Source organism: Accipiter gentilis, chromosome 4 (genome assembly GCF_929443795.1).
Source record: "Accipiter gentilis chromosome 4, bAccGen1.1, whole genome shotgun sequence".
NCBI lineage: Eukaryota > Metazoa > Chordata > Aves > Accipitriformes > Accipitridae > Astur > Astur gentilis.
In genome coordinates, this window is record NC_064883.1 from 46,561,924 (window position 1) to 46,573,763 (window position 11,840).

The window sequence follows — 11,840 nt, forward strand, 5'->3', positions numbered from 1 at the left end:
CTATCCCACCTCGCTGCTGGTGGGGTAGTCTGGGAACCCTGTACTCCTGTTGGGGGGGATGAGAGAAAGAAGAGGGGTTTGGTTTGCTTAAAGAATCACCTCCAATTGTACTAGCGATAGAAAAATTATTTAAGAGAAATTTATATAACAGTGCTACTTCACAGAATTTGATGGCAAGGTTCACTCTACTACTTAGTACAGGGATGAAATGCACTCAGGAAAATTAAGTTAGAATCGGACTAAACTTATGTATATAGAGACCGCAAATGCAATAAGTTAAAAAGAGGAATATTACAAAGAAAAATCGAGTTAGAATTAATTTCTTGTGATTTGTGCAAATATTAGGAATCTGGAAAAGTAGAGGAGATCGTCCCATTGAGTCACGAGGTTCAGAGAAGACCCCCTTGCTTTCTAAACTCCTTTCGGAGTCTAGGTGCAGCTGGATTGAATCCTAGTCTCAGACTTGGGCAACAGTTTGTATCTAAAGGGATTATGAGTGTAATAGCAGCCTAAAATTCATTCACAGCTGAATAAAAATTATGACAGTAATTTAAGTATAAATTTGAAAGTAATAACTTATAATATAATATACTTGCTATAACATACTTAGTAAATATGCTTGCTATAACTTACTTATTATAGACTATTCAGGTTAGTACACGCACATGCACAAAGACACTAAGAGATATACATATGAGAGAGTAAAAGAGGTTTACCTGTTAAAAATTCCCCTTGAGGTCAGTGAAAAGGTTCACTTTGAACGCGTCACCATCTTTCTCAACAGGCGAAGGGTCAAGCCTCAAGGAGCGGAGGGTAGCAGCCCAGGTCGTGTTGGCTTTCGGTGACAGACCTCCATTTTTCGCAAATAGGAAAGTTTGCGAGCTCTGAGAGACATCCTGCTCAGAAGGAGATACTGGTCCCAGCCTGCTGTGGTCCAGGAGAGCTCAAAGGGCCTCACTTAGTACCGCTGCTTACAGGTTCAGGTGATGATTGACTTTTGTCATCAACAAATTGCTGGAATCCAAGCTGCACTGGTACTGTTTCACGTGCAGATAAGGAAAGCTCCAAGGCTGGCTGAGAATAAATTAAAACACAGATACAGGATGCTCCAAGATTGTCAGGGGAGGACTGTGATGTCTCAAGGTTGTTATGAGAGAGAAGGGGCTGCAGGTAATTTAGTAGGGCATGGTCCCAAGGGTCTCGTGTCTGGACCAAAGGGATTATATTTATCCCAATTAAGAGAAAAATTGAGAGTAAACTGGGGATAAACCACCATAGTCATCATTGCCATCGATACAGATCCATTTTCTCCTGACAAAGAAAAGAAAAGTTTTGGTGGGGAAGGCCGAACGGGTTACCCCTTTATGATGCAGGATAAATCCACCTAGCACTGAGTCTATGTTTTGCACCATTGTTATCAGTAGCTTCCCAAGCGCAATTCAATCCATGATTTCTTGTCTAAGGTTTCCTGTAGTCCCATACCAAGCAATATTGGTATAGTAGCACTGAAGTTCAGGACAGGTAGATCAGTCCTTGCACAAAGAGGACCAACTGAGTGCCTTTCTCATAAAAAGAAAACCTATATTTGGAACTCCATTTAGTAAACAGGTCATGCCAATGCCTTCATCCTTTGTTTTTTCAGCAGTTTTGCCAAGACTCACCTGCTGTCAGGTTGTTACGGCAGGATGATTGCAACACACTGGCAAAAATAAGATCTTCTTCCCATTTCCTGCAGCAAAGTTCTCCCCATGACGTGACCACCCAGGGCTGCAATATTTACAAGAGGGACAGATTGCTGACAACCTTGAGCACTGCAGTGACCAGTTCTGCCCAAGCCTGCCTGGACCCAGCTGCAGGCACTGAACTATAGCGACATTCAAGTAACAGCAGGATCAGAAACATGTAGGCACAGACAAGACAAAATCAGTTTTGCCCTGGGACTAGGGGGATGCCCTTAAGGCTGTCGTGGGTTTCATATCAGAGTCCTCCTTTACAGCTCTCTGTTGCTGAAAGGGAGGGAAGGGGGACATTCTCCACCCAGGTCACCTGCCCTCACTAGCTGCTGTCCTGGCCCAATCTAGGCTAATTTTGATGATTAAGGTGGGATTTAGCATTGGTAGACATCTCCAACACCTGCCAATACTCTGGACCTTCTCTACAGCCAATAGAGACGTAGAAATTAAAGTCAGAAGGATTCCTGAAATAATTCATCCCTCTTTAAACTAATGTCTAAAATAGGTCAGATGAATCACATCTTGAAATTGCTTGTTTTTCTTTGTGGAGTATAAACAGAGCCCAGAGTGACAGCTCAGCTGGACATATCTGCCTGTGGACATCTCCAGAGATTGATGTGGGTTGCACACAGACTGTCACACAAGATTTACACGAGCCATTTCCTTCAGAAGAACCATATTTTTATTTTTTTTTCCATATTAGACTGAGGCACACCAATTAATGGTGAGCATGCTGGAAGAGATATCATACTTTGTGCTTCAGAGCTTGCGTCAGCCTTTGACTTTTGGAAACCAAGATGAGATTAAATCCAAGATGCAAATTATTTTGCTGCTTTTTCTTCCAATGCCTCATGTCCTGTCAGAGACATAAAAACACACATCAGATCGACTGTGTTTGTTCCTCTCTCATCCCAGGTAAATCAAAGTTCTTCATGTTGAAAGCCCTGAGATGATCTGGAGAATGGAAAAACCCTGACGATGCCCAGCACTGTAGATGGTTTGTGCCTGTGATGAGTCTGGTTCCTTCTGGTTTTCCCCCTCCACGGGACCACTTGCCATGGACGACAGTATCTGAAACTTCACATTTCTCCACACACAAGACCTCACACTTTTTAAGTGGCAGCACCAGACCTAGACTCTGCGTTGAAGGGTTCTCAGGTTTCCATTTTAATCAAGCTCTTCTGCATTCCTGGAAAATATATTTCTACTCCAAGAGGAACATGGGATTTATTTGCCAAATGCCCAAAGGTACAATTCAGCATTGAACTATTGCCCACAATATTTCAGTTTAACAAGATGCTTGCAGTAGTTTGAGCAGCAGAGCAAAGAGAAAGAAGAAAACCAGCCTTTAATAATACTCCATTTGACTGTGATAATCTTGTAATGTGGGACGATAAAAAGTGAGGCATTTTGGAGACCAGAGCTCTACTGACAGGATTATTAGAGTCAGGATTATACATCTTCAAAAACTGTTTTCCAGCCCTGTTAGATGCAGGGTCAGTCCAAGCAGCAGTGATGCTTCTCTTCTGTCCTGCACGCCGTGATGTCCTCATGCACGAGCTACTCCTTTCCAGCACGTTAAGATAATAAAGGTGGACGTTTGCTGATGCTGTTTTTCACCCACACCTTGGAGATGGCAGATCCTTACAGCGAGGCAGCATGTGGAAGGATGCCATGATGACTGCAAAGTCATCCTTAGGCTGTCTCTCACCGTGCTGCTCCTAATGTACTCTTAATGCCTCCGACTGCAGAGTCACCTGTGGGAGTGGGATATCCAATTACCAGTCACTTCTGGAAACCCGATGACCCGCAGTCTGGATGAGCTGCCTACATATAACCGAGAGCCGGCTGCAAAACCAGCAAAGGCTTTAACCACTTTGCCTTGGGTTTTTCTGCACCATCCCCACCTGCCTCACACCATCAGAAAGCAGCACTGGGTTCTGGCTGCTCTGACCTCGCACCCTGTCCTAGCCCCAAAACTGGGAGTAACACAAGAAACCAGCTCCTCCGGCAGCTCTGTTTGCTGCGACACTTCTCTCCATCAGCCCCTCTCCAATGTGACAAGGGCGATAGGGGCGAAAACCAGCCAGAAACAGAACAGCATTATCTCCTGGCTGCCAGCTCCTGGCTGTACAAATGAACATGATGCACCTCTCAGATAGTCTCCTTCTCTAGGAAAAATCACTCTTTCCAAACGTGAAATTACTCACTGCACGAGAATCCCTCTCCCAAGGGACAATACCTGATTGCAAGGAGCGCAGAGCCAGCCTAAAAAGTACCAGGAGGCTTCTCTCCTTTGCTGGCTGGGCTCGGGCAGAGAGAGGTTGCTTGCTGCCCTCTCTTGGCTTCAGGTGGCTTTCATGTATCCCACAAAAAATCTCAGGTTTCTACCTATGCAAGCCTTTCCAAAAAAAGGTGTAACAGGGCAATGGGACCATAAGGACTCAGGAAAGCATCTGGCTTCCTCCCACACCTTCTGCAGATCCCAGGACCAGGCTTGATTTCTGATGCAGGACATGAGTAGAGCATGCCCGAGGAGGAGCTGGCCACACTTGCATGGGTACAGGAGTTTTTTCCTCTAAACCAGCCACAGGGAGTTGATGCTTTACCCCAAAGAGAGCAGGTTCACTGCATTGGGCTATCTAGATTCTTCTGCTGGACTACCTAGTTTCTTCTGCTGGGCTACAACAGAAAGCATGGGTGGGAGCCTCCCTTGGCATGGCTGAGGGAACCATTATCCCACGGGTGGCAAGACCAGCCTACACTGAAGTAGCTGCTTCTGCAGCCTTCCCAGGCTCCTTTCAAAGAGAAATGGGTGATATTTTCCGGAGTCCTAAATTTGCCCAAAATGGGGAAACTCTGGTGGGCTGGCTTGAATTTTTGAGTGCTTTAGCTTAAAAAACAGTGTGCAGAACCCTGAAAATGTCAAAATATCTTACTTCAAAATGGCGGGGCTGAAGAGAGAATTTTTGCTTCCCTCTCATAAAGACTGTGGCAACCAAAATTCCTGTTCAGGGCTTGTTCTGGTGAGCAGGGAGCAGAAATCACTTCGTCTTCACATATGTCAGCTTCTCCATCTCCTGGGATGGTGTCAGTCATCCTCTGGAAGCTTTTGGGAGTTCAGAAAGCCTCCTAAATTGAACCCACCCCCTAACAGTTTTATGCATTTGGAAAATCCAGGAAAAAAGTGGCTAGGACAGAGACCTTCTTGTTTCTTCTGGGGCCACTGGCCTGTGGCCTCGCAGGTAGACCACAGGAGCACTCTTCTTCATCTTCTCCATCACTGCACTCCATGCACTCATGGCGGGGACAACTGTGTAGTTTGGTAGGAAAGATGTTGGATGTGGGTCTTGTTACCAGAGACACCCAGGAAAGTGAGTTCCTACAGCAGACTGACTATGGGGCACTCAGCCTGTGAAAGAGAATCAAAAGCAATTTGAATCCAATTAAGTTCTGGTGTGAAATTCAGCTCAACCAGATTAAGTGGGCTTTGACTCTAAACAGGACCATCCAGGCTGATCCGATGCAGCTTAAAAAATTCACTTTACTTTCATGCCTGCCAGGAATTTGCACCAGCTTTCCTGAGCATCCCTGAGCAGACAGGCTCTGCATCAGACTGCAGGTCACAGAGTGAAGGAGGAGAAGGGACTGGAGATGCAAAGGCAAGGGGAAGTGGTCAAGATCCAGCGGACACCAGGTGGAGGAGACAGCTCTTCAAGCAAGAGCAAGAACTGACCCATGTCTGGAGGAAGAGGAGGGCTAAGGGAACCACAGGGCATCAAAGGAGATGAGAGAGCCAGCTCAGCCAAGGAGGAGGCCATCAAAACCATGTAAGGCTCCTAGGAGAGAGGTGGTAATGCCCCATCCCTGGAAACATTTAAGGTCAAGTTGGACGGGGCTCTGAGCAACCTGATCTAGTTGAAGATGTCCCTGCTTATTGCAGGGAGGTTGGCCTAGATGACTTTAAAAGGTCCCTTCCAACTCAAATCATTCTATGATTCTAAGAAGGCACGGTGTCAGAAAAGATGCATCTTCCGAGGCTCCTCACTTAGGAGCCATCTATCTCTGTCCTTTGGCAGCTTCTTTCAACACTTGCAAGGAAATATCAATGGGATATTTCACAGAGACAGGACAGGAGGCTTCATTTCCATATCCACTAAAAGTATTTCAAACACTTCCTCTCAATTAGAGTCAGTGCACAATCAGGAGCCAAAGGCATTTGGATTATTATTGAATGCACTGTATTTATATATCTGTATGCATGTTATCAAGACATTAGGAAGAAGAGAAATCCAAGAGGAGCTAGTGTGCTTCAGAGACGGAAAGTCAAAGTACAGCAAGTGACTGAATCAGAGGGCAAGAGAAAGCATGAAACACCAGGTATATTTATTGCTTGCCTGGTTTCTGCTTTTAAGAATCAAGGGAAATTTCTGTTGTGCCCCAAAGTTTGCATTACCCCAGGGCACCGAGGAGTTTTGTAACCCACCACCAATACCAAATTTCATAAAAATATACCTGAATATTGCCTTTCCCTTGGGACTGAGGCATGAGGTTGGACAAGTTTCTTTAACCCCATGGGCATGGCAGACTCCCTACAGAAGGGTTCAAGTGCCAAAGTGCTCACAGTGGGCTCTGAGCCTGAAAAGAAAAAAAAGATTCAGCCTTTTCAACCCTCAGTGGTTTATCAGGGTCCGTTATCACCACAGGTCTAGTCGCACCCTAATGCAAAAGATGCTCAAGTCATCGCATGGCAGAGGCTGGTGGGACCTCAGTGCGCTGAAAACTGTCTGGAAGCAGGACTATTTTACAGGGTTTTTTCTGGGGTGTCTTCATGCAGGATGAAGGCCTGATCTGATCCTATTTCATGGGTTTAGTCTCCCTTTCCTGCGCCTTACCAGCCCTGCCTGGACAGACTGTGTGTCCCCAGCGGGGTGTCTCACCATCAGCACGCACAGCGTCTGGCAGAACAGCCCTTCCCTCTCTCTCCAGGTTCCTGAATGTTACAGAAATGTAATTATGGGCACTTGGCAGCTCCTCTCCTGACTCCTCAAGGGTCTTTTTATCAGACCAGCGCAGGGCTGACGGGTTGCAATGTATCCGTGAGCTCAGCCGGCCCCGGCTCTGCCGGCACAGCTCACTGCTTCTCGGGACGTGCAGCATCGCCGCACTCGCAGCAGATTTATATTTCAGCCATAAAACTTTTGTGGGCATTTCCCCCCTCCCCTCCGAACCTCCACCAACCACAGATTGAAAAGTGCAGCATTTAATATTCTCTCTGATGCTAATTCCACGGTGAAGATGGAAAATTCAATAACTTCTGCGTGCTGTAAATTCAGCTAAACATATTCCACATTCCAGCCGCAGGGAGGAAAGCTCCCTGCCTCCCGCCTCCCCCCTCTCCTCTCCTCTCCTTCTTTCCCTCTTTCCCTCCCTTCAGCTTAGCTCCAGTTCATCCCATTCCCCCTCTGCAACCGAAACAGCTCTGTCTGCAGGGATCCGATAGCCAGAATTGATTTGACGGATAACCTAATCAGAGATTATTTTTATTTATTAAAATATTAGTCGAGAGGATGAAAGAATTGCCATATCCCAGCGTGCCCCTGCACTAAATCTAAGGGCGGATTCATCCCTGTCGCCAAAGGCAGCACAGTTGGTGCACCCGCGATCTGCCAATTTCATCCTCTTTTTGTAGTTGTGATAAATGTTGGGTACTGGGGTTGTTTTGGTTTTCTGAAGCTTTTTTCATCTTTTTTTTGCATGTTTTCGGCAGACTTTGCCATGCATAGGGCAGGCTTTCTTGGCATGGATGGCTCTGCCATCAAGCAGGATCTGCAAAACTGCAGTTCCCCGAAGGATGGATCCTTCCCAGGCCAGAAAACATGAAAGAGAAACCCTTTCTTCTCCCCTTCTTCCTGCAAAAAAAAATAAATTTGGACACAAAAGAAATATAGAAAGCTTCCCTGGACTTTTAAACTCTTCCCTTTTGGTGGGCATTTGATGCTTGCTTGGCTTTCTGTTCCTAACCTGTTCAGAGTGAAGCTCAGTCATTCACTGAAAGCAGCTGGCTTTAATCTTAGATGGCCAATTGTTATTTCTCTTCATTGATACCAAAGTTGTTCAGAGCCGATGGCTTATACAAAGGCTGTTGAAGCTCTGCAAAGCTGGGACTAGCTGGAGCGTGCCTGCGCCTGGGTCACTGGACAAGGGGCTGCACAGACTTCCTAATAAAGTCTTTACCACAGCAAATGCAAATGACTGATATATTTTCCACTAATTCTCTCAGCATTGCAAAGAGGGGGACCCAATGTTTGTCTCTGTTTTTATTGCATTTCATCCAAAGTTTTGCCTCTCTCTTCACTCTCCTCTGTGTGAGGGTATTCTGGAGCTTTATCAAACTGATCGTCATGGAAGAGGTTGCTTTCCCATTGCTTTTGTTGCTTCAAAAAGCATGGGAGTCCGCTCACCTAGAACTTTGGGACTAAAGTCCAAACACATAAAGAATAAGGAGGGGATGATGCTAGCAGCACCAGGGACATTATCCCTGGTGGTGGAAACCTTATGTGTAGATCTACAGCAAACGCTGCCAGCTGTCACGGTCTCTAAACGAGTGAGAAGATGTGTCCAAAAGACACTAATGCTAAAATGCAAAGTTTAAAAATCCCTACAGCAATTATTTACTAAACATGTAAACATTTGTAGTTCAGGCTTACGATTTTTGTCTCTCAAGCTTGGCAATACCTCAGCTGTAATATATACCAAAACACAATCTGCTTTTCTTCACTTATGCCATTTATTCCCTCTTTACACTTTGTGTATGCGCAAACCAGCAAGACTTGCCTTGCATTGGGATTTGTCGCTCTAGGAGGGAACCGTAGGAGAGAAAAAAACTCTTTCCATAGAGAAGCGGAAATCAAACTGGAACCATTTCTCTCCATCCCAGCCCACCACAATTACATGTGGGGCAATGACCGATGGCTGGTTTCACTCGTGGACTTGACAAGTACGGAGTCACCTAACAGAAGCACATGGGCTAGTGTTAAGCGGCCTTTATCACTATAAAGAAATTAATTTTCCTCCTAGACAAATCAATTTTTCTAAGAAATTTCATCTTTCTGTAGCCATGGACTTTTTTTCCCCAAGGCCAGCCCCAAGTACTTCAATCATCTCATCCCCAGACTAGCACAAGCCAGGGAACTAACCTTGCCTTCTCCCAAGCAGCTCGTCACTAACGTCTGAGCCTCAGCACATCTTTCTTGGCCACTTTTAAAGCATACTCCAATATTTAGTGCTAATGTTTCGCTTGCATATTAATGCCTCAAATTTTATTACCCCGTGATCATAAAACCCCAGCTGCTGATCGCGGCCCCAGCCTTCGTTATTTTACCCTGCTGAATTCCTGGGACTAAGTCCAGCGTTGCTTAGTATAGCTAGTCACTCAGTTGGCGTGTGGAGACAGCCCTCTACAGATTGTTGGCTAAATTCATTTACTCACATGAAATATTCCCCTCGGCTGCCAGCGAGCTGTTTTCCTCCTGCAGCCAAAATCTCCAGGGCAGCCGGGAAGGCAGCGCAGTCGGACACCACGATGCAGGGATCAGACATGCCCATGGCCAGGTCAGCCTGCAAGTACAAGTTTGCAAGCCGTTTTATTCGGGGCACAAGATTTCTCCTTTCTCTGGCCCTTTTACTGCTCTTGCTGAGCAGGAGAGACCTTACAAGACCTTAGGAGCAAGAGGGGAAGAGAAGGGACCAAGTCCAGCCCTAGGGTTTCCTGAGGTTTCTCCTAATTTGGCCTGAGCATGTACCAGCATTTGGTGGAGTTTCCCTTACACCCTGCCCTTCTGTTCTCCCTGCCATTTTAATTAGATATATCATGTCCTCCAGCTACTCCCACACCACCAGGGTGACCTGTCCTTGCGCTTTGCCACAGGCAGTCCTGCTCCACCCCAAGGATGGCCGCGGTTCCGCAGCAGGGGAGGGATCAGGCACCAGGAGAACGGGGAAGAGCCCCTTCCGTTCACTGCATTTACTGCTTCGATCCCCAATAGCAATGGGACGGGTGCAGGCGTTTCACAGCAGCTGCGACCATGGAAGCAAAGAAATGCAGCCTTTTGCCCTCCATTAAAGTGCTAATTCTTAATAAACCCTTTATCCAGATCTACTTGAATTACCGCACCTGCTTATCAGTTAATTACACAATTCAATTGACTGTAAATTGAGTTGTCCCGCAGCTAACGAGAAACGACGAACACGGTGTTTGCTATTGAGTTGGAGCTGGATCACTTAGTAGGGGGCGGTGGAGGCTGGTCGTAAGAGGGGCTTGTGGTGGGGACCATCCGGGGACAATCAATGCAGAGGTGGTAGAGGCCACAGGGGAAATGCAAGTGAGGTAAAAGCAAAGGTCCTTGGAGTCTGAAGGGAGATGTGGTGGGAACATGCTGCACCCCATCCCCATACTGGGGTGCTGGATGACCCCACACAATCTGCCCCATCTCCCAGTGCTTAGAGAGCTATGGACCAAAGCCTCTCAGGATGCGCCAAGGGACACATGGTCTTGAGAGCTCAGCCCTTCCCATAACATCAGCTAGCGTTAGATGGATGGTGGTAGACAAAAGCATGGGATGGTCCCTCTCCTCACCTGCTTGCTGGGTCACCTCCCCTGCCAGGTTACTGGAGACCTCCTCCTGCACCTCGCTCCCAGCCTTTGCCTTGAGGTTGGGCAGCTCCACGCAAATCATAACTCCAGCTTCACCCTGGGGCCCCTCTCTTTGACAGAGAGCATGAAGGGGGAGGGGGGGGTCTGGATTTGTGCCCGCTATCGTGGAGCAGGGTGGTGATCACAAGGTGGTGATGTGAATCCATCCTCCGTCACTGCCTTTGATGTGCTGCAGAGATCCTAAATGGGCCAGACATTGAAACCCCTCCTTCATCCTTTCACCCCATTGCTCTTTGCTCTCCCCACCCCAAAGGGCTGGTGATCCCCGGGGAATACATGATGCAGAGCCATTCCGCTGCGTGCAGCAAGCTCAGATGTCCCCCACGCCGGTCCTTCAGTCCTCTTGCCGGTCCCTGAGGGATGTAGCGCTTACAGATAGACAGAGAGTGGCTGAGCTGCATTGTACTGACTCCATGAAAGGTCTTGATGTGGTGGGAGATGCTTATGTAGCTGACTGTGGTCCAGCAGTGTGGCTTCTCATTCATCAGGCTGAGGTCAAGCCATTGACTTCAAACAAGCCACAGGAATGAGTGGGGGAAGATATAGCCGCTGCCAACCCAGGCTGTGGGAGGAGGTATGACCCAGAGGCAGGATGGGCTGGTGTTCAGGATGTTAAGACGGGACTCTGGAGACTTCCTTTGGATTCACCGCTCCGCCACTAACCCTCTCATGTGACAAGATGGAACCTGGGAGATAAGGTGGTGCCAACCTCCCACTAAAGCCCACAGAAATTGGGCCCCAGGATGCCTGAGCTGGTCTAGGTCCCTCTGCCAGCTCACCCTCTCCAAAAAGGAGGTCAGACAACACCTTGACTTGGAAGAGGCACCTCTAGGTCAAAGCATTAAGCCTTGGGATGGGATATGGTACATAAGCTGGTGGAGAAACAACCACAGGGCTCAGCAAGCTACCCAGAAAGCAGTTTCTTCTGCAGTTCATGGCTCCCTCCTCTTGGATATGGATAAAAGTTGGCTGCGATTACTGGAACCACTGTTTCTGATCCATTTCTCTGATAGCTTGGCACATATCTAATTAAAACACAAGGCTGATGCTCAGCTTTTTCACACTGCCAGTTTTAGTGAAGAAGGGCAATTCAGGCACATCGAAGCACGAGCCAGCCAGGAAATACAAGCTGCATCCTGGAAAGAAAGTGGCCAGGGAACTGAAGGAGGTGTTGTCTTCAGGTTGGAGCCAAGTGGGACAGACTGAGCTGTGTGAGAGAGAGATATGGACCAGAACTTGCTGGCAGGTCTATCTTGCCACTGGAGGTCCATCTGAGAGAAGGTGCAGCCCTGGGGATAAATGAGGCATACTCACTTTTTACAGCATGGATTTTCAAGAACATGCCACTTTCTCAGCAGCGCTTGCTTTATGCAGGAATCTGAGCTTCAAAG

General features: G+C 47.2%; 1 long non-coding RNA gene across 1 annotated transcript; it reads right to left on the reverse strand.

The window, feature by feature from the left end:
* Positions 1-2,639: 2,639 nt before the first annotated feature.
* LOC126037867 (uncharacterized) lies at positions 2,640-11,609 on the reverse strand. Its single transcript, XR_007505830.1, has 5 exons — positions 10,372-11,609; positions 9,226-9,353; positions 6,249-6,371; positions 4,673-5,145; positions 2,640-3,490 (listed from the first exon to the last, which is right to left on the reverse strand). It is a non-coding gene; the product is annotated as an uncharacterized LOC126037867 (long non-coding RNA).
* Between the last annotated feature and the right edge of the window lie 231 nt (positions 11,610-11,840).